This window comes from Vipera ursinii, assembly GCF_947247035.1.
Source record: "Vipera ursinii genome assembly, chromosome: 3".
NCBI classification, from domain to species: Eukaryota; Metazoa; Chordata; class Lepidosauria; order Squamata; family Viperidae; genus Vipera; species Vipera ursinii.
In genome coordinates this window covers 21,756,776-21,778,879 of record NC_139516.1, presented here as the reverse complement: position 1 = coordinate 21,778,879, position 22,104 = coordinate 21,756,776, and positions in this window count along the sequence as shown.

Sequence of the window (22,104 nt, the reverse complement as noted above, 5' to 3'; positions counted from 1 at the left end):
CCAAGTGCTCAAATTGCAATCACGTTACCATGGGGATACTGCAGTAGCTGCAACAATGAGAACTCATCGTAAATTCCCCTCATTCAGTTCAGCCGTAACTTTGAGCAGTCGCTGAACAATTGGTAGCTAGCTGTGAATGCACCTGATAGTGAGATCATCCATCCAAGTTTTCTATTTTATTAATTAGGAGGCTTTGGTCAACTTATGAAACTTAAGCGCAGAAAATCTATAACATTTCATTAGTCTAATACTTTGTCAAAAAATCAAAAAACAAAACCCAGAAAGATTTGTTTGGAATGATCTGTTTTTAATAAAAGCATGCTGGATTCTAGTAATCCTCCATATGATCTCTATTGCCTGCAGTGGTAAGCATTTCTTTCCATTCCCATGGCGAGAGGCCAATCTTTGCAACAAGCCAGTGAATTACTTAAAAATTCTTAGACTTATTCTCCAAAGCACCTAAGGGCAAGGCAAGAACAATGGGTGGAAGCTATTAAAGAAAGATCCAACCTAGAGGAAATTTCCTGACAGTGAGAACAATTAATCAGTGGAACAGCTCCTGGAGTTGTGGGTGCTCCATCACTGGAGCTTTTCAAGAATAGACTGGACAACCATTTGTCTGGAATAGATTACAGTCTCCTGCCTTGGGCAGGAGGTTGGACTAGAAGACTTCAAGGTCCCTTCCAGCCCTATGATTATGTGATTATATAAAATGATACTTAGAACAAAGATCTTTCTAATATATCAGTTAAGTCCAGAATTTGAATTTGTGTCTCTTCCTTTTGTCAGAAGTCCTTAGTTTTTCTGTAAAACATTGGTATGTCCCTGTCTCCCCTTTTTCAATTTATTCATAGACAGCAGGGCTACCTAGCACGATCCATGAACATGCTATTATTTCTTCATATCTTTTCCCAATGTCCTATTTATGATCCATTAACTGAAAACAACAAACCAGGTCAAAACCACTCGCTCTGGATCATAAAACTATGGCTTTTGTGCCCCATTGTTCCAGTGCATTGTCACCTGCTACACTTAGAATGTTCTAGGATGTTCTAGTATAGGCACAAAATATCTGCTAACTGTATTTCTGAGGTAAGGAAAATATCACATTAGATCTACTGTATTAATTATAATCAGGATTGATAATAACATATTGCAGTGTGGAACACTTAAGATTGCAGCCAGCCACCCAGTTAGTCCCATTCCATTCTATTCCATTCCATTCTCTATCTCTCACTCACCCCATCTCAGATTTGTTTCTCCTTCCCCAACCAGCACAACAACTATTTTGCATCCTCTGAGCCTGTTTAAGCTGGACTGTTATTTGGGATAGGGAAGGAAGACACCCTTTTCCTAAATATTTACTTATTTATGTATTTCCTTTAGGTTGGTGAGGTCACTTGGGTTTATGGTGAAATAAAATAAAAATTAAAAACTGAGATATTAAAAGCAATTAAATTCTATAATTAAAATCAGTTAAGCATACAGATGTTCTGTGGATGGAAAGTTCTAAAGAACATTAGAATTCTCCATCCCCCAGAATGGTATATTTTGCATATCCCTCATTAAAACCTAATTTTAAAACATGTATTTTGAGGATATATCATGATCCAAGCCTTGAAAAAAGGAGAAAAAAGGATACTGTCAGTCCCCAAACCCTTATTCCTTTTCTTGCATATATACTCTATTTTTGGGGCCTGCCATTCTGCTTGGAGGGGGAATCTTTGCATTAGCTTGGGGTCACTTTTGCTTTCTACTCTTTCCTCCTGCCATCATCCCTTTGAGAAAGGAATGTATCTTCCTTATCAGGGAGATAGTTACGGAGAAACGAAACCGGAGAATTCCTTGAGATGCGCGCCAACTGTGCCAGTTACCCCCTCTTCAGACCACCTGTGGATTGGCTGGATTTCAAATGGACATTATGACTTTGGTGGGAAGAGGAATATTGCTTGCTTAGCTATACTGTTTTGGCGGGCTTTTTCCCAGATCTTGCTTTGACTTCTCTACTGTCACTGACCCCTAATAAAAGTATCCTTTTGAGACAATGCTTGTTTCAAGAGTTCCGCTTTCCTGGGTGGTTAGTTGAAGTGGGTCCTTATAGATACATTTACTCTGTGGAATCCATCAGTTTCCCTCTTCTGTACTTCCTTAATATCAAACATATAATATGTGTCAAAATAGATTAGGAACCAAGAGATTCTCTCCTGGAATATGGTGTTCACTCTGCAGATTTATTTATAGCACTGACTATTCAGCTATCTCTGCAGTTTACAATGAAATGTATGTTCAAAACTGAAACCACAAACATGTACGAGTAAAACCACATTTTCTTAAACTTCTAGCCACACCTCATTTTTCTTCTCACCTCCATTTTCTCCTATATTAAAGTCTCTTATCTTCAACATACTTAGCCCACACTAGCAACAGCTAAGACAGCTATTATGGACTACATATTGGATCTCTGCACTAATCAAACAGAGCTGTCTTATGAATCAAATATTGTTACAGTCAAAGACCAACATAAAGCTCTTTTATGTGTCTTGGTAAGAGAAGGAATAGAAATGTTTCTGTATCTTCTGTGATATGATAAGGCAATAAGGCTATTTCTGGGACATTGCCTGAGGTCAGTTTGGCAGTTTATAGTTTGGATAAATTTTGAACTCATGGATTCAGAAAAACAAGGCATTACTTACTCTCTCCACATCTGTTTTTTCTTTAACTATTTGTCTAATAAATCACTTTTCTATTCAAGAATACTCAAAGCAGTGAGCAATAAAAATACAAAATAGAAACCATAAAACAATAAAACGCTGCAGTAAAAACAGATTCTGGATGATACCATATAGCAATATAAGAGCAGTAACAAATTCACTGAAAGCCAGTATTGGTTAGATGTTTCCCCAAAGGTTTGAAAGACAAGAACCTAATCTTGGCCAGCTTGCTTTAAAGCCTGTTGAGTATTCCTTTAGTATTTGTTTATTCATATATTACTAAGTGTATTGAAGAAAGATGAGTCATAAATCTACCAGTATAAGAATGTACATGAGTTGAGGTCCGCAATACTGGAAAAGTGAAGCTTTGATTTCCCACAGATGGGAGCCAACTCCTGAGGAGATCAGGTTACAGATGAGGAATTATCATGTTCCAACACATCCCAAAAAATGAGTTATATGCCTGAAAGGAACCTGATCCATGCTCAGAGATGGATGGAAAGCTGTGAAGATTTTAGAACTTAAGGTATGTTAATTATGTCTAATTAACATAATCAAGAGTATCTTTCAGGAACATGATGGTCCCCACATGGGCTAGAAAGCAACTTCTATCATTTCAGATGATCGCAGCAACAATCTACATAATACTGAATAAATGATACAAATAAACTAGCAGACCATCCCAGAAAAACCAAACAAGAGGAAATCTGAAGTCTAACATTAAAAATACACTAACCGTAAGGAAAAATTTATCCCATAATCTATAAATGTTAATTAACTGAGATACCTCTCTTGCATGTGACCACACTCCCAGGCCACACCTCGCTCTTTTAAGCACTCTCCCCTCTCTTACCTGAGGATGCAAAGATTGCCAGTGTTCTTTCCAGGTTTACAATCACTCAAAGCTTTAACACATGCCTCCGATATTCACACAGTTTGATTGGGCTGCAAGTTGAAAAGACGGAGCAGGATTACAAATCTCTGGGAAGGATCTTTTGAAACTGTTACTGTATAACGCCTAGCTTTTGAAGCACTCATATAACATTGCCACATAACATTCTTTCTAAATCCCTGTGAGCCTCTAAATCACTGCTTTTGAACTTGACAACTAGGATGTATAGAGTTCAGCTCCCAGAATTCCCTAGCCAGAATGCATGGGAGTTGATGTCCACCCATCTTAAAGTTGCCAGGTTTGAAAAACACTGCTGTAAACTCTTTGTAAAATTATATCTTAAACTATTCTTGGAGTAGGGGTAATTCTAATGGGAATATAATCTCCCATTTAATGCTTTTACTTGTGGTCTCCTCTAGTTTGAAGTAGGACTGGCCCATTTTCCAAGACATTTTATTTTTATTTATCAAATTGATCAGTGAATCAAATGGGCATTTGATTCGCTGATCAATCTGATAAATAAAAATAAAATTGGCATTTGATTCACTGAGTGAAGCAATACTGTATTTCACCTTGAGTACTTTTTAACAACTGGTCCACTCAAGCTTTGCATCAATAAATTTATTGATTGATTGATTGATTGATTGATGCAATAAATATATATATTTTTAGAAAATAACCTTCTACCTTTCCAAATGTTTGTCAGTTGGGTCAATCTATTTCTAGGTTAATTAAAATAGATGGTTATTGCAAAGAAAGGAGAAGGGACAAAAGAAGGGGGGATTAGAGTCCTGGACTTTATATCTCTTATTGTGTCAGTGTTAGACAGAAAATTAGCCAACATTTCAAAAACAAATAGAGTATTTTTTTAGAATCTCTTTGAACCCCAAGAGAAGGTGGCTTTTAAGTCTGTTACCCATATTCCCTTAAGAAATTAAGAGACATGACTTTCCTTTGGAAACATGCATGAAACCTGTCAGTTTGATTATGGATTTATACATAAGGCCTGCACTCTTTATTCTTTTCTGATGAAAGGGAATGATTACCTATGGGAAAAAAGAAGAAGAAGAAGAAGAAGAAGAAGAAGAAGAAGAAGAAGAAGAAGAAGAAGAAGAAGAAGAAGAAGGAGGAGGAGGAGGAGGAGGAGGAGGAGGAGGAGGAGGAGGAGGAGGAGGAGGAGGAGGGGGATGGGCTTGGTTGAAAGCTTTACCAATTATGAAGTCTGGGTCAGTTTTTAAGGTCTAGAAATATAACCAATATAACCATAACATCCCCAGTATAATTGTTGAGGATGAGGTAGAGTAGAATTCCTTCAGAAGGATTCTTTCTAATATTCCACTCTGGGTGAAGGAACTGTTTTTGGTGAGTCACAAATGTATTTATTAGAATCCTGATTGGTTGTCTTACACTGCTAATCTTTATAAAATTTTCCAACAAGAGATGTGTTACTTCATTTTGTATTTTATAGGCTGGAGTGTGCATTCTGTACTATAGTAGTTCCAGCAGAAAGTTAAGTTTAATGAAATCTGTGTTTTTGTTGAGTAAGAGTGTGCAGCATTTAGTAAAGTGCTAAACCGGCAATTATTTGAGTTTGTTCCATTGAGAGCCAGGTTAGTACTTTCAAATCCATGTGTTTAGACATAGGAGAAAGAACATAAAACTAGGTGAAAATTCATTCAGTTTTCATGGATTTCTTAAAACAAGCAAGCAAACGAAACAAAACTTCTGATCCTCAACATCTCCTACCTCTGGTCCAATGTAGAAATGTACAACCTGCATTTTCAGGATTATATATGGCCCAAAGCAAATGTGTACAAAATCTGAAGTCAAAACAAAATAAATGTTGTTGTAGGGTTGAAATGATTAAATATTCAGGGGACTTACTGTACTAACTGTATTTCATTCCTTTTAATTTTGATCAAGTTAAAGTGGAACTTAAGTTTTGAATCCCCCCCCCAATGCAGAGGTCTTCTCCCTTGAAAGTTGTACGCAGCATTATTTTCACTCCTTAAACCCTACCAACTGATGAATGTTCTCACTGCAGCCAATACTGAAATGCTAAAAATGCAAAATCAGTCTGGTCCATTTGAGAGTGCACAAGAAACAATGCTTCGTGCCCATTGACCTCCAACTAATGTATTTGTTTTTAAAGTCAGTGCTTCCTATGAAGAAGAATTGACAAGGTACTCTATTCTATTAAAAGAAAAATTGTTGTGAAATGGAAGGATTAGTAACACAAGCTTCAAGCTCAGGAACCAGGAGGTGGGTCTTCCAAGAATGGGAAACTGCCTCATTCCCAAGCTTTGCAGAACTCCATTGTCGCAACAGGAAAATGGAATAAATGACTTCCAGTGAGCAGGAAGTAAATTAGCTTAGTTGCCCAGCATTCACTGCAGCATAAGATTAGAAGACGGTGGCACCAATACACAAGCAGTGCCAAAAACCTATTGTATGTAGCAGTGTGCTTTGAAAGTGCAACTTTTACCTGTAGGGCAATTGAAACCTAGCAGTGCTAGGTGTGGATATGCTATACCATATGCTGTAGATATACATATTATTAGATATAGGTCTCTGTGTACATATATGTGTACATACATACATACATACAACTATCATATAATATAAATCCGATCTTGGGAAATATTTTGCACAAATACATGGGTAAATAAATGAGTAGTATTCTGAAACTAGCCATAATTCTTCAGGGCCATAATAAGGGCATAAACACCAAGAATGTATTTTTCCTCTCTCTCTCTCTCCTTGGCATGTACAGATAAAATAATAACCGTAATCATTAAAAACACATCAACAGCAGCTGAGTTCACTAACTTTTTAATCTAAACACCTGAGGAAACAGCCATGTCTTCAGCAACTTGGAAAAAGATAACAGGATTGGAACCATCTGGATCTCCAGAAGATGCCAGGTGCTGCCACTGAGAAGGCATGACTCCGGGGTCCAACATGTTTAATGGAAGGGATCCAGAACATGCCTCCCTCCTAGATCTGGTGAGCTGATCAGAGAGAATGGGAGAAAGGTGTTCCTGCAAATAGCCTGGTCCTATGCTGTAAGTCTTTATAGGTGATAACGAGCACCTTGATGTGTACCTGGAAGCCTTCTGAGAGGCAAAGCAGGTCGCAGAGCAGGAATGTTTTATGGGCATAATAAAAACATCAGGATTTCCTATGTTCATACATACTGGACCAGCTGAAACTTCTAAGTGCTCTTCAAGGTAGTCCCATGCAGAGTGTATTACAATACTACAAATAGGAGGTACTTAAGGCAAGAATCACTGTGGGCAATACCTCCCAGTCTAAGAATGTATGTCATTCATATACAGTCTGAATCTGTGCAAACTGCTCCTCCATCAGTGCTAACATCTGCTTTTCAAGCAAGAGGCCCAAGTCAAGAAAAACGCCCAAACTGGACCCCAACACTGATTGTGGAAGCATATCCCCCGGCAGAGCTAAAGACAGATCTCTGGAATCCCACAACCACTCAATCTTTCCAGAATTAGTCTGAAGTCTATTTCCTATATCTGAAATCACAGGTCTCTCAATATAGCTTGCTGAGTAATAATACAAAAGGATCATAATGAGGTTTTGATTCAAGCTGTTTTTGATTAGCCACTGTAGAAATATCCCAATGGACTGATTTTTAGAAATAGCTTGACTGATCTTAGCTATCATCCATTGAATCCATCATGGTGGTTCTTATGTCTTTGTGTATTCTCCCAAACAGCCGATTGTACACAGAGAAATGTAATCCTTGCAAGCAGAGTATAGGCAGTCCTCATTTAGCAGCCACAGCTGGGACATGAAACTCAGTCATTATGTAAAATGGTTGCTAAATAAAATCAAAACTGTGCCTTATGGTCTTATTTCAGCTGTCCTTTGCTTTACACATTTCAGCTGTCTTTGGTTTACACCGTTTGCTTTATACACAGGACTACCTCATTTGGTTTTTGAAGTACATTTTGGTCTACTAGCAAATGAGTAACCTTCCTTTTTATACCACAGGAGTATCTTAATTTACATTAATTAATACAAATATGGTATGTAGAGTAGCATCCAGTGAATCAACTTAGTATGGTATCAATATTGTCCCATACATCCCATTGGTCATTAGATGGTATTACCCAGGCAAGTCCCTTTTGACCTAGAACTCTTTCTGGTCTTTGCAGATCAAAAGTGTAGCCAATAGAATCTCTGTACTTGCCTACAGATTTGTCCTGAAGTTTAAAATTGCATCAGAGTCCAGCTTTGCCCAGAAACATTTGATTTCATCTCCTTTAATTTCCAGTCATTGCCTTTCCAAACTTGCTTCTCGGTTATCTATAATATAACATCTATCCTCTAAAAAGAGTATCTTCATATGGCAAAGAAGTACACTGAGAATATTCCCAATCAGAATAATAATAGAGTTGGAAGGGCTGCCATAAAGAAGAGAGGGTTCAACCTATTCTCCAAAGTACCTGAAGGCAGAACAAGAAGCAATGGATGGAAACTATTAAGGAGAGAACCAACCTAGAACTAAGGACAAATTTCCTGACATTTGGAACAATCAGTAGAGTGACTTGCCTCCGGGAGTTGTGGGCACTTCAACAATGAAGGTTTTTAAGAAAAGATTGGACAATCATTTGTCTGAAATGATATAGGGTTTCCTGCTTGAATAGAAGGTAGGACTAGAAGACCTCCAAGGTCCCTTCCAACTCTGTTTTTCTTTTATTCTGAAGGAATCTTGGACATCTTCTAGTCCAACACCCTGCTTGAACAGCTGACCCTATACCATTCCTGGCTGTCCAATCTCTTCTTGAGATTGAAGAAAAGGGTCTTCTTGATGTATATGGATATAGATTGGCTTGTGGCAAACAGGGACAAGTCAGTCAAAGAAAAGAAGAAAATACAGAAAGTGTCAAGATAAATAATATAACCCCAATCCAGCAGGGTTACTGATAGAATGTTGAACATTTTGTGTAGATAGACATACAGGCTCGATTTTTACATGTTTAGGAATTGAACAGAAATTGGAAAAAAGAAAAAGCAGCAACCCTGACATTAATCTGACCTCTATGGTGGTCAGGGCCTGAACTCAACCCAGCCTGTTCAACGAATGTTTGTTCTTTTGATTGATTTCATATGGTTTTATTTTCCAGCATAGCCATATAGAAAATTTCATTTAGGAACACATTGTTCAGTTTGATTTTTGTACATTTTTATTTGCCTTGTGTGTAGGGGAGTGTTTGTTGTTAAAAAGTACATATATAAAAATCTTTTAACAATGCAAGTTTTAGAACTAAAATTTATAAGCATTGAATTTCAAAGCAATAAAACACTGTTAGTTGTGCCAGTGGTACAGTCTCTGACCTTTCTTGATTTATCTTCTGTTGTCAACAATTGTTTGATGTGGTAAGGGATTGTGATTTAGAACTCTAGTGGAGTTAATTTGCCCTGGTGAATTTGAATGTAACCTCAGGCTTCTTTCAACAATTTCTTCTAAAGAATTTAAATATTCGAAGAATACTAAACTTAGAATAAAAACAATGTTCTGGGTGTGCTTTGTGGCATCAAAACCAACAACGACATTGGATCAAAGAAATAAATAAAATTGGATTTGCATGTGCATGTCTCATTTAATTTTTCTTCCTTTCATTTTATCAACAGTTCCAGTGTAGCCATTCTTTTGGACTTGCCATCCAAAATCCAAAGGTTAGAGAAAAAATGCCAAGATAATGGAAAAATGGGTGCATCAGACCTTGCATGTCTAATTATGCTACCATTCATGGTGGGCAATGATCACATTAGGTATGCACTGTGTTCATCCCACTGTTTCTACTCAGGTATAGAACAGAGAATAATAGGGTTGAAAGGGCACCATGGAGATCTGCTAGTCCTAACCCTTGCTCAAGGAAGAGACCTTATATTATTCCAGACAAATAGCTGTCCAGTCTGTTCTTGAAAACCTGCAGTAATGGAGCAGCCACAACCTCTAGACATAGGTTGTTCCATTAATTAATTTCAGTCAGGAAATTTCTCCTTAGTTCTAGGTTGCTTCTCTCTTCATTGATCTTCCACCTGTTATTTCTTGTGCTGTCCTCAGATGCTTTGGAGAATAGCAATATTCTCAATAGGGTCTCAATATTGTTTTTATATCATAGTGATCAGAATTGGATAAAGTATTCTGTAGGATTATACAGAATATATACAGAATATGCAGTATAGCTGTAAAAAGGTATCTGAAGTTATAACTGGACTTCCTGTTTTCTAATAAAAGACACATAAATGATTCACATAAGTATTATATTTTCTCCTACAAGGAAGAATCCCTTGAAAATATTTGAGATACTGGAAATAGTTTAACTTCAGTAAAAATCTCAATATGCATTATGCCTGCAACAGTAGAGACTGTCATAGCTTTAATGGGGCAAGAATACTTTAATCATGTAATCATTGCTTTTCTGAACTTCAGCAATTCAATCATTGAAGTTCACCAACTATTTTCATCAAAATTTGATAGAAATTATGATATGTCCAAAAAACTGGTATAAAAAAGGGGAATGGTGCCCTTTTTCAGCGTTATCTAGCTTTTTGCATTGATATCTATGTTTATCTGATTGACTTGATAAGTGTACAGTTAGTCCTCAGACAGATAGTATATGCCAAGATTGCAATTATTAGTTCAGAAGTTGCAAATTTAAACATATGAACTTTAAACCACATAATGATACTTTACTAAGTCAATTTAATTACTAGAATATTTGGATATTTCATAATTTTCGTTATAGAGCACCCTCAAATGCATAATTTTCTCCATCAGTTTGATAGGAACAAAAATTAAAATAGACACCTTTTTAACATAAATTTCTAACTTTCAGTTATGCTGTTTTTCTCTTCTGCAGAGATTCCCAGTGACTAGCACTTCAGAAATGTGAAAGCAATACAAAACATGTGGTGTTTATTTTTTAGGAGGGAGTAACAATTTCTCAAAGACATTCAAAGTTAAATAGCTCCAAATTTTAGCTTCATTCCTATTCAGCAAACCACTGAATCCACTTGAAAGTAATATTGTTAATGAGAATCACATTTGGGGAAAGTTAAAACAAATGACATTTATACTCTGTATTACTGCCTATTTCACCAAATCCATATGCAAATAATTATTTCAATGGAGATATGCCAAATATTTTCTGACCTTTAAAAGTCATTTTTAAATTTGGATTTAGATGTATTAGAAATCATACAAATGAATTGCTTAAATATTTTCATCAACTCAACCATCATTACAGTCTGGTGCCAGGAGTCTATTAATTCTGCAGAAAGTTCAAAAATCAATTAAGATGAAGTGAAATTCAAGCTACTTATTCAATCCACAATTTATGGAAATTGTAATTCTTCAGTATAATAAGAATCTTATGTAGCAGCCTACCATCTCACAGAACTGAAAGTTCAGACTAATCCTATGGTGGTCAGAGAAGAAAGTAAAAACTGAATATATATATAATGTCTGTGTGTTTCTCTGTGTGTGTGTCTCTTTGTGTCTCTGTGTGTCTCTGTGTGTATGTGTATGTATATGTATATATATAATCTTTTGTTTATTGAGTAATGCCCATTGACTTCACCAGAAAATATTGCTAATCTACTTTATTTTGGATCAGAACAGAAGCCCTTGTCTTGCTTTGCTAATCTAAAATGTCACCATGGGATGATGCATCACAAGTATTCTGATTATAACCAGTTATATATCTCTATCCTGGGTGAGGTAAGTGATGCTGTGGACATTCTTTTGCAGTGCCTGGAGGCTGTAGGGAGCTGGATGGGGCAGTGGCGTAGCGTGGGGGGTGCAGGGGGGGCCGGCCGCACCGGGCGCAACATCTGGGGGGGCGCCCAAAGCCGGAGTTTTCTGCAACTCAGACAGCGAGCAAGCTTCGGCTGGGGGGGGGAAGGAGTGGGGGGGCGTGGGGGCTGCCGTAAACTCTGACCGCCGCGCTTGCAGAGCAGAAGAGCGCTTTCTCTTCTTTCCCCCCCCCCGCCCTGGCTCGCCCCGTCCGGAAGCCCCTTTTGTCTTTTGATTATCTAATTAAAGACGGACGACAACCAAACCAACAAACCCACTCTCTCTCTCTCAACCCCCCCCCTCAGCAAAGGGTTTCCATTATGGAGGAGGAGGAGGAGGAGGAAGGGGTGGGGAGGAAGGGCGGGCGCAGGTCCTTTCATATTTTGCAGCAGTGAATTCTTCCCTCTCGGAGAGTCTCTAATTTTGGCTGGCGGGCTCTTCGGCTTTGAAAACAGCCAGGCAGCCACAGAAAGCAGAGATAATAGTGGCTTTTAGGTCAAAGAGGAGCAAAGAGCGCGCCTCGAGATGGCGCGGCGAAAACGTGCTGTGCTCGGTCTCCCGAAGAGGATCCCCACGGAGTTCAATCGGAGCTTCTTTCTCATAAGAAGAGGCGTAGGATAGCAGCGTCGAAAAGTGAAACAGGAATTAGTCGTTCGAGAATAAACCTTTGTTAAGGGAAGGGGTGAATTTTTGTTTAATTATTATTATTATTATTATTATTATTCCTGCAGAGACCCCACGCGCACTTCACCACCCGGGGAATTTATATTCCAGTTGGAAAAAATGGGGTGGGTGGGTTTGTAAACATCCCCGTAACACGTTCAGACGTGGTTAAGTGAATCCTGATTTATTAAGTAACCCAGATGCCAGGGCTCAGGAAACAAATCCCATTAAGCTCGCCGGAGGGGGACGATTCTGCTTCACCGAGGGTCGGAGGAGCGAGCGAGTGGGCGGAGCATAGAAAGCAACGGCAGAAAATAGGTCAGGCGCCACAGCAAGTATGAACTCCTGGGGTTCAGCCTAAGCAGGCAAAGCTGCAGGGTGGGTTGGTTGGCTTTTCCGGCTTTGGAATAACCTTGAGAAGCTGAGGCATTGTAAGTTGGAAGTCATTGTTTGTTGCCTAACATGTTGGGTCACCCCACACCACATGCTAAGCCATAAACCGTGGTTGGTATCCAGGGTTTAGGACAAGATGGAGAAAACTAGCCAATTGTGGGATCATAAATCTTGATGAAGCCCATCATCGCTCCATGTGATGTATGCACTCAATCTACAAACGTAGTCCAAGCCTATTCACATCTGTTGTAAGGTCATTCTCTCGTGGGGTTTATCTTGACATCCACTAAGAGTGGAACAAACATGCCCCATTAACCATTTTCAACGCCATGTCCTCTCTTTGTCTCATCCTAAATCACAGCTGAGGCACCTTAAAGTTGCCTTGTTTCAGTTTTAAACTAGCATTTTCACTCTTCTCCAGAGACCCTTTTTTGCCTTGAACCTAACTCAAGGGTAGGCAACCTTGGCTCTTTTATGACTCATGGACTTCAACTCCCAGAATTCCTGAGCTAGTGGAAGAGACTCGAATGCTAAAATCCACGGGTTAGGGGGCGCAAATTACTTGCCTTGCCCCGGGTGCTGACAACCCACGCTACGCCACTGGGATGGGGAACAGACTTCAGCTGAATCTTAGTAAGACAGAGTGGCTATGGATGGGTCCTCTCTGTATCCAGGAGTTTTTTTTCATTTTTGGTCTTTGATGGGGTTGTACTATGCCAGATGGACCCTATGTGTAATCTGGGGGTCCATCTGGACTCATGGCTCCTGCTCAAAGAGTCGGTGGCAGCTGTGGCTAGAAGGGCCTTTCCTCAGCTTCATATTATGGGCCAGTTGTGACCTTTCTTGAATAGGGAGGCTCTCCACTCTCCACTCAGTTACTTATGTCCTGGTCATCACCCATTTGGACTATTGCAATGCACCCTACATGGGAAGACTTTGGAAAACTATCCAGAAGTTTCAGCTGGCACAGAATGCAGCTTCATGGACAATTTCAGGTGCTCAAAAAATGGTGCATGTAACACCTCTTCTTTCCTGAGCTACATTGCATGCCAGTTTGCCTCCAAGTTCAATTCAAGATATCGGTGCAGACCTTTAAGGTCCACATGGCATGAGGCCAGGTTACCTATAGAACCGTCTTTGTTCCATTACTTCAGCCCATCCCACCCAGTCAGGCAGGGAAGGTATGTTGAGGACCCTGTCAGCCAAAGAATTTTGACTGGTGGGGTCCAAGAAATAAACTTTCCCCAGAGGCAAGGCGCCCCCCCCACTTTCCTAGTCTTCCATAGAAGCATGAAAACATGGCTCTGCAACCTTGCTTGAGGTGCAGAGAACTAAGGGGCTGGTTATCCCCCTGAAAGCCTTCCCACACCTTTAAGTTGGTTTTTAACATTGCTTTTCTCAATTTGAAAATTTGATAAATAAAGAAAATGAAAATGAAATCCCCTTTTAAAATACAGATTCAGCCATTGGAGACAAGAACTAAAACAAGCTGTTTGTTTTTTTAAAAAATCAAAGTATAAACAATCAAAACTATTTGCCTTCCCCTCCTCCGCCATCTCCACTACACAAAGTAAGGTTCTCGTGTAAAATGGGAATCCTGTTGTGCTATTTTATCCTAAAACATAAAACAAGGCAAATTTGTGCAATGCAATGTTATGAACATAACAAATGGTTTGATTCTAAGAACCATAGTTAAGAAGATATACTATCAAACATTCACATTTTCTTAAATGCCTGTCACGATATGACTATATCAAAGTTGGCCTCAGTAGGCACTATAAAGATTCTAAACTCTCTGAGGTACTTCATTGAGGTCTTCTTACATAAATCGGGATTGCATTTGTGATCAAATCATTCGAGAGAAGAAGAAGAAAAGTAGAAACTCTTTCCTCTTTGAACTGCTAAACCTATGCCACTTTATATCTTGTGTGAATCATTCCCTGAACTTGAGAAGTTAGCCCAAGGATAGCTTAGACTTATTTATTTATTTAGGAAGAAAGCATATATTAAAGTGCTTGAACTGTCTTCTGAGCTGTCATGGTGTTTATAGCACTTCAGAGTATGGCTGTTCTGTGCCTGACCATTTATTCCTATCACCTTGACAAAATTTTCCTGAAAAGAGAGTTGTTTTGCTATCCAAACAGAATTTTTGCTATCATTGTTATTGCTGTCTAGTGGATAGACCTTTGTCCCAAGGCAGCATAAATTAAATCTTATTTTCAGAAACAAATAGCTACAGTACTGAGCTGACTGCACTGCATCTGTCCAGATGGACTGAGAAAGACAAATGCTCTAACAAGGAAATGAACAACGTTCTTTTGAACCAAATTGTTTTTGGCTTGTTTGGCCAACAATTTTTTTTAAAAAAAATGTTTTTTGACAAAGTGGCGCAGAGATCACAGGGCTGGGGGGGGGAGATGACAATGCAATGGTGTCCACAGGACTAGGGAACTAGAATCGTTCTATTTTTTATCATTTGGAGCATTTTTAAAAATTGAATTTTATTAAATACTTGCTAAAAATTTTGAAAAATTCTTCAGTATTATTTAAATGGATTACTTGGAGACATTATGACCCTCCCCCAAAAGGGATTCAGAGGGTGCAGGCAATGACTCGTTAATTCTAGACTATTATGTCTCCAAAGTTTGTGAAAAGGAGGTTCTGTTATTCAGCCTCTTATAGCACAATTTACCAGAGAACATCCTAATTAAAATCTGTTTAAAACAAATGTTAGTTCTACCGTTATTTAGGAGGTTCAGTTTCTTTTAGCATGGAAAAGGGTAATTTATAGCATCTCATCTCATCTCATCTTATTCCATATCATATCCATATACTGAAAATTTCCAAAAATGTACCTCAGGGAGAATCAGGAATTCATCAGCTTTAAATTCAGCTTCATTAAGAATATCACTGAAGTAGACACTTAAAATTTGGAGAAAAACTCCATAATCACTCCTAATTAACACTTTCCACACTGCGAGGTGTTAAAGAAATACTGACAGTTATATACTGTCATATTTTTGCATGCACAAATTCCCCTTTAGGAAATGAACTGATCATACTGGCCTATTCACACAGGAATAAGTTTTAACTATCTCCTTTAAAAGAATGATAATCTGAGCCATGTTCTTCCTTTCTGGATTTAATAACCTGAAATAGGCAGAACAGTAAAGCAGACAATCCCATGACAATCTATCCAGCATATCCTCTAGTGATATTAGTCCTGTTTTTATTGGAGGAAAATATAAGATTACTTACAGTTTAGCATCTATTCTCTGTTGGGAGAGATCCTCTCCTCCCCTCTCCTTCATTTAAAATATTACAATAAGTCCAAAATTAAACAAGCCTGCACTTTATTTTATGACTCTCAATGATGAAGATCAGTTGTTACCAAATAGTGGGATACATAGGTTAGATTCTCTCCTTATTCTGAAGTCCCCAGGATTTCTGTCATTGAATTTTGGTAGCAAACACTGAGAATTCACAGCATAATTTACCGCAGGGGTTTTGTGAAAGAAAAAGGAAACGGAAAACAACAACAAACCAACAACCTTCAGCCAACCCTATCTCTTCCCCACTTCAAATAAATTGTGCCTTCCCCCAAATCAACTTTCAGCAGGACCTATCTCTGCTTATCATGCCATTGTAATCTGGATTATTGCCTTTGGTTGACCCAATAGATTGAAAAAAACAAGGTCCTGGATCTATACCTATTTCACTGATGTAGCACTGATTTTCATACTGTAAAATCTCTTGGGACTATGATTCATTTGAGACATGTTGTATTTTAAGTCCAACAACTTCCTGGAATTCAGGATGTTGCTTATAAGCACTATATGCTTAGAGCTCAAAGCATTGTTAGAGACTCCACACACCCACTTCACAGTCTGTTGCTCCCCTCTGGAAGGAGGTTTCAAAGTATTTCTAGCAGGACTACCCAATTCTGTAATAGATTTGTTCCCTATGCCATCTGTCTGGTAAACTTGCAAGATTTATTTTTCTCGCCATGCACATGTATACATAACTTGAACTAGACTGTGTTGTTTATCTGTGTCATATAATATATGAGGGTATATGCATAATTCTGTATTTATTTATTTTTGTCATATTTATCTAGTGTATATTGGAGGTGATGACCCTTTGAGAATTGTATGCAAGGAAATTTCATTTTAATGTATATCTTTTAGTTTACATTCAAAGTGACAATAAAGTTATTCTATTCTATTCCATTCTATTCTATTCTATTCTATTCCCTAATTTATTTGCAGTGTGGTAATCATCTAGCCCTTTCCGAAAGGAGATGGCTATGCAGTGATGTTGTATATACAAGCCAGGCTTTATTTCAGCTCTTTGCTCAAAAGCTTTGTACTCTCTTAAGTGATAGCTCCCTATCCTCAAGCTGGTTTGTAAAAGGTCATTACAGATGTCACATTATCAGGACAAATGCCCCCAAGGATTGAAAGCAAGCATAGTGGTTCCTTTCTGCTTTGCTTGGTTGCTTGTTTGACATCAAAATGATGGCAGTTGCCATCAGTAATTACTCAGCTTAAATTAATGCATCTATATCTATTCTACTGAGTCTTAACATTCAAATTGAGCACTAACACTTCTCTTTATCACAGTAACATACTGACCTATCAATGATGGTGGAAGAAGAATGGCGTTAGACCATTGATTTTATTAAAAAAAAACCTGTTGCTGTAAATTTTTTGGGAGAGGGAGTTGCCAAGACTATCAGCACCATTTAATTCTTCTAACTGATCCTGTTTGTCGAAATATCCTTTACTATCTCTTTAGCTTTCTAGAATTCTATCTGTATAGGCCCTCTTAACATAACACCATAAGCAGAGCCTTGCTGGATCATGCCAAAGGGTTATCTAGCAGCATCCTCTGTAACATATTGGCCAAACAAATGCACCTGAGAAGTTCCCACACATGGACTAGATTAGAAGAAACGATAGCTCTTCTTACTTTCATTACTGCAGTTCACAATCAAGAAAGCAAGTTCTGGGCAGTTCGTTTTATTGCAACAGAAAAAGAGGTTGCAAAATCATGGAGACCAGATATAGATAATTTGGTGCTCGTTTCTCAGTATATTGAAAGGGTGATTGTCCTTATTGCCTTTGACCTTCTTTCTGAGTCTTATAGGAAAGGATGTTAATTGCCTCTTTGATATCATCCAAATTTCAATCCATTCTTGTTTTGCACTATTTTAAAAATATCCATTTTCATTTCTAGGCTTAGAGAAATCCATCAAAGCTCTTTTCTATTGTTGCTTTCTACCAGCTTATACTTAAGATGCAACATCGGTGATTCTAGAATTAAAACTTTTATAGATAAATTTGAAATAAGATCTTGAAATTAATCATAAAGAATACTTGTCAAGGGAAAATGGTTTTGTTCTGAATTATATATATATATATATATGTGTGTGTGTGTGTGTGTGTGTGTATGTATATGTATATGTATATATGTATATGTATGTAAGGTAAAGGTAAAGGTTCCCCCGCACATGCGTGCTAGTCGTTTCCGACTCTAGGGGCTGGTGCTCATCTCCGTTTCAAAGCCGAAGAGCCAACGCTTGTCCGAGGACGTCTCCGTGGTCATGTGGCCGGCATGACTAGACGCCAAAGGCACACGGAACGCTGTTACCTTCCCACCCTGGTGGTCCCTATTTTTCTACTTGCATTTTTACGTGCTTTCGAACTGCTAGGTTGGCAGAAGCTGGGACAAGTAACAGGCGCTCACTCTGCTACACGGCACTCGGGATTTGACCTGCCAAACTGCCGACCTTCTGATCGACAGACTCAGTGTCCTAACCCACTGAGCCACTGTGTCCCTATATGTATGCATGTATGTATATATATGTATATGTGTGTGTATATGTATATGTATATACAGTATATGATAAGACTTGAAACATTGGACACTAGAGGGAATTAGAGAGAACTAAGAATAACAGATAAATAAAACTTTAGGGGCTTGTCCAGGAAGTTGTCAGGAATCAACACTGACTTGAAAGTAGGTAAAGGTAAAGGTTCCCGTGTCCAGTCAAATCCAATCCTAGGACATGGTGCTCATCTCAGTTTCTTGGCCAAAGGAGCCAGCATTGTCTGAAGACATTTCAGCAGAGCTGAAGAAGCTTCTTGGATGAGAAGTGAAATGTCTTCAAAGAAAAACAAGAAAGTCCAGTTGCCTTGCGAAAAAGCATCTTTGGGATATACTAATCTTGTGTCTGCAGTCCGAAGTAGTACAGTTCAGTATCAGGTATTTCAGATGCAATTGCTGATCAGTGTTCCTTCTTGCTTCACATGGTAACCTAAATAGCCAGCTGAAATTCTCAATTCTGGCTTTATATACATTTGTTCTTAAGGCTTGGTCTTGTACAATTAGCCTCTCTGTCTCTTTCAATTTTCCTGCTCTTAGCCATTGCCAGATCTTGTTGTTATCTGCTTTGTCTGCTAGTTTTTTAATCTATCAGCCATGTAATACTTTGCCTTGCCATGTCTCTTTTCTATTCTTCATTTGGCCTTTCTTGTAGGACAATATTTTCTCTCTGGTATTCAGTGAACCTTCATGGTTTATTAGTTACGGTACATCTTCTTTACTGTCCTTCAGGTATTCTTCCAATGCCCTTTTTTCTTCTTCAGCCATCTGATGTATCTACAGTATTCCAGGCTCCCATATGCTTCTTGGTTTGTCAACATCACTGTTTGGACGGAGAGCAGGATTCCTTGTAATTATTTTTCAGGTCTTCCTATATAGGGCTTTTAGTTCTATGTTTTTTTTATTTAAAAGTTTTACAGTACATTTTTAAATACAAAACCCCTCCCCTCCCCTCCCCCTCCCCCCTCCCCTCTCCCCAAACCTCCCCAACTCTCCCCTCCCCTCCCCCCCTCCCCGACTTCCCAGAGCTAAATACAGGGTATAAAAATACAAACAAACATAATCTAAAATATGCAAACAACAATAAAATATTAAATTCTATCGCACTTTAACTCTTAATAAAATAACTACAAGCTAGTTATACATCATATAAATCCACTACTTATTCAAATGCTAAGTGAAACTTTTTAGTCCCATATTTATTCTGGATATAATCAATCCATCTTCTCCACTCCACAATATATCTCTTTTGCGATTGGTCTTTCACATACGCTGAAATCTTTGCCATTTCCGCCAAATTGGAAACTTTTAAAGTCCATTCTTCTATAGTCGGCAGTTCTTCCTTCTTCCAATATTGCGCTACTAAAAGTCTCGCTACCGTAATTAAATTCAACATCAGCTTAGTGTCCACAACGGTAGTATCTGTGATAATGCCCAGTAAAAAAAATTGCGGACAAAACTTTATCCTTTTCTTGAATATTTTTTGCATATTCCACCAAATTTTAATCCAAAATGCTTTAACCCTTTTACAAGTCCACCATATATGAAAATACGTTGCATCCTCACAGCCACACCTCCAACATTTGGGCTGGCAGTTTGGATACATGCTTGCTAATTTTTTAGGATCTAAATGCCACCTATAAAACATTTTATAAAAGTTCTCTCTTAAATTTTGGGCCTTTTACATTTCTCACCCAGATCTTTTCCCAAGGCTTTTAGTTCTATGTTAATCCAGTTCACTATTCCAGCTGTGTATCTAATGAGTAGAATTGTTCAGGTGTTAATTAAGTATTTCTCTACTGAGTTTGGACTTAAGATATTTTTCAGTCTCATGCTATATTCACCTCTAACCTTCTTCTTGACTTCAGTGTGCTTGATGCTGTCAGCTTGAAAAATGTCCAAGTATTTGTAGTGAACTTCTTCATCCATACTCTTAATGTTATTTCCATATAGCATCTTGATTCCTGCAATTTTTACTATTGTTTACCTGTTGATGATAAGGGTAGCACATCTGTCCAATCCAATCTCCATTATTATCATTAAGGAATATTTAATTCTAAATCCATGTGTTTTTTTTAATGTGCCCTGCTAACTGAAACAACAGAGGAAACTATAACTCATAGGAAAATCTTAACGTCTTCCATACAACCTTTATGGGCTGTGGCCTCAGCTCTGATTGCTTCCCACCTCCTTCCTCCATGGCTGTTATTCAAAAAAATGAAAAATAAAGAAAGAGCATGTATATAACTTTATAAATTCTGAAGCTATAGTGCCAAGCTGTGAAGAGTTTTGGAGCAGGGGTATACATTCTTGATTTATATCAGATAATGTAAAAAGAACATCTCGTGACATTTTCAAAATGTTGCAGTCAATATTATATGGCCAAAATGTTAACTTCTTTTTTTCCCCCTGGATGTCATGTATTTGTTATGTCAGTTTCCTTGAGTTTAAGATGTTCTTGGACTCTTTTTGCTTGGAACACATACAAACAAAAAACCCCATTATTGTTAATGGTAAAAACAAGCAGCAGTTTCAGGAATGGGGGGGGGGAAATCACTTTGGCCTTTGGATCATATTTCTTTTCATTATCAGTCCAGGATGTGCATTTTGAGTTCTATTTCCAAGGGCATGAGGTTCTTCTCAATTTAACTGGAATGTAACCTTAAATGTGGCATTGAGATGGATACAGGTTTACTGATTTTTTTAAAAATGTCATTGGAATCAGCAGGAATTCAGTATAAATAATGCTAGTTTCAAATCAGTTCTGATAGGCCTATATTTAACTATAATCAAGTGCAGTTCCAACTCATTGTGTTGTCATTTTTTAGAGTGAAATGTATGTTTAAGGAAGCAATTTTAAAGTCTTTATTCTTGTTACCTGATGTCCTTTGTTTCATTTTCCTGCTTGTAAGGAGTGAAATACAATTATGCATTCATTGGCTTTCAGTGTCAGATACAAACCTAGACAGACAGAGACTTTCATGAGGATTATGTTGTCAGTATGTTACTTAAAACAGCCAAACACTGTCCAGGGAGACAGGGGGAGATTAATCTCAATGGATTTCTGTTTGCTATTTGCTCTATCCTGAAGGGGATTTTATATTACTACTGTATTACGCTGGGTTTGTCCTTCCCTAGGATAAAAAGAAGAGAGTTGGCCAAATAGACTGAAAACACATATGCTTGTCCTGAAAGTTGTGAGGTCATGCTTCACTTAGAGTTCTTCATTAACTAATTCTTAATAATTTAGTATTATTTTTTCTAAAACCAGTATAGTACTGGTTGGGTATATGGTATGCAGTTCAATGATGCTATATCCTCTTTCACAGTGCACTATGGCATAATCATAATCATAATGTTTGTTATGGTCACAGACCAACATTATAAATAAGAAGCATTATTTATTTATTTATTTTTAAAAAGGCAAGATAATATACCGGTATTACAATTAGAGGTGGATTGTCAGTAAGCCGTCAAAGTCTGCCTAATTTTGCAGACAGTATAACAAAAGTTAACTACATTCAAATAAACTACCATGTATTGATCTGATAACAGCAATTGTACATAAAAAAAGTTTGGTGTTTCCCAGGCATTTTATCAGGTGAGGTGTTGTGAGATGAGTCTGTGAGTACTTATAGAATGCACAGTATAGTAGGACGTGAGCTGTATCCACAATGGCAGACTGTGTACACTTAAAGAAGACTCTGGAGACATTTTTTTATTACTTG